The sequence below is a fragment of the Terrapene carolina genome, unplaced genomic scaffold (genome assembly GCF_002925995.2).
Source record: "Terrapene carolina triunguis isolate 2854851 unplaced genomic scaffold, T_m_triunguis-2.0 Scaffold596, whole genome shotgun sequence".
Taxonomy (NCBI): Eukaryota; Metazoa; Chordata; order Testudines; family Emydidae; genus Terrapene; species Terrapene triunguis.
Window position 1 is genome coordinate 8,266 of NW_020664947.1, and position 2,115 is coordinate 10,380.

Here is a 2,115-nt window from a genome sequence, read left to right on the forward strand (position 1 = left end):
GGGGCTGTGGGGAGAAGGCAGGGAGCCCGGGTCAAAGACCGGGGAGTAGAACCCAGGAGTGCTGGTTCCCAGCCCCCCTACTTCTAACTCACCAGCCCCCACTCCCCTCCCAGAGCCAGGGAGAGAACCCAGGAGTCCTGGCTCCCCCCCATCCTGCTCTAACCCACCAGCCCCCACTCCCCTCCCAGAGCCAGGGAGAGAACCCAGGAGTCCTGGCTCCCAGCCCACCTTGCTCTAACCACCAGACCCCACTCCCCTCCCACAGCCAGGGAGAGAACCCAGGTGTCCTGGCTCCCAGCCCCACCCCCTGCTCTAACCACCAGACCCACTCCCCTCCCACAGCCAGGGAGAGAACCCAGGTGTCCTGGCTCCCAGCCCTCACACACAATCATACCCTAGGATTCTGATTCCAGTTCTGGAAGAGGTGTTTGGACTGTGTCTGGGGGAGTGGGGGGTGCTGGGGGCCAGGACTCCTGGGTTCTCTTCCCAGCTCTGGCGGGTTAGAGCAAGGGGGGGGAGGCTGGGTGTCAGGACCCTCCTGGCACTGGCCTACATTGCTGCTGCTGGTCCCTAGGCACGGTGTGGGGGGAGAGGTATGCCTGGTTGTCTGTCCCTCCCGACCCGGAGTCTATCTGTCCAGGCCTCCCAGCCGAGCGCTGGTGTGGGATTGTCGGTCACTGAGGAGGGGGCTCTCTGCTGTGTGAGTGTGTGTGTGTCCATGGGTCCATCCACCCTGAGCCGGCTGTCCGTCCCATAGGGGGCCCGCTCTACCCCTTCTTCATGGGCTACGACCTGAAGCCGTTCAAGTCGCCGGGGCAGGGGTTTGCCAAGGGGGCACCGGTCACAGCCCGGGTGGAGGGCACCGAGCACTAGACCAGCAGCTCCAAGGTGAGGAGTGTGGGGTCTAGTGGTTAGAGCAGGGGGCGCTGGGAGCCAGGACTCCTGGGTTCTCTCCCTGGTTCTACCTCATTCCAAGCTCTTGGTGCCTTTGTCACACAGCTGAGATCACACGTCCCTCGCCCCCAAAGAGCCTACTGGGGGGATGTACTGGGATCTGAGTGCTGGTCCCATTCCCCACAGGGGCCTTTTCCCTTTTCTGCCAGGGCTGGGGGGTTACAGAGAACCTGGGACAGAGCCCTGGGAAGTGGGGTTCACAGGACCGCGAGGGACCCCTGGGATCCAACGCACCAACACCACACCCGCCTCCCCAAACACAGACACAGGCACAGCCTACAAACAACACACACGCACACACACGTCCAAACACCACCCCCACGCCAGAGCATTTCAGAAAACCCAATTTCCATTCGGGGGCAACTCCCGACAGTTTGTAAAAGGTTCCCCCCTCCCCCGTCCCCCATGAGAAGAAAAATTCGGAAAAACGGTGGCGTCTTTTTGCCTCGATTGTGGAAAGACGTTTCGTTTTGCTAACCTCAAAGCACAACCGAACGGCTGGGCACAATTTGGTTATTTCTCTATGACTGCGACGGCTAACGTCGCGCCGTGGTTTTAAGGGTTTCCTTTCCAATTCGATCCATTTCAATGAGGGAAATTGGAGGGGGCTAGACCAGCAGGGGCGTCAGAAACAGAACTCAGGTTTCAGTGGTAGCCGTGTTAGTCTGTATCAGCAAAAAAACGAGGCGTCCTTGTGGCACCTTACAGACTAGCAAATTTATTTGGGCATAAGCTTTCGTGGGCTAAAGCCGATGAAGTGGGCTTTAGCCCACGAAAGCTTATGCCCAAATAAATTTGTTAGTCTCTAAGGTGGCACAAAGAAACAGAACAATTTCACGACAAGCGATGCTGACGTTCAGCCCGTTACAGGCATAGGAACCCCAAAAGCCCAAATGGTTCACCTCACCTTTCAAAAGACGCAAAGAAAGTATCCGTCGATCGAATCTTAGTCCGCCAGCCGCGTTTTTCTCACTTGCCCGGCCTGCGCGTTCCCATGATTACCGCTGGAAATCTTTGTTTGGCGCGAAATCAACGGGTACGGGCACAAATCGACTCGTTCCCAGTCGCCGGGAAAGACGGGCTGTTGCATGTGATCTGAGGAGCGTAACAGAGCTATGGGGCTGGGATAACAGGAAAAGAAACGCTTTACGCAAGAGAAAA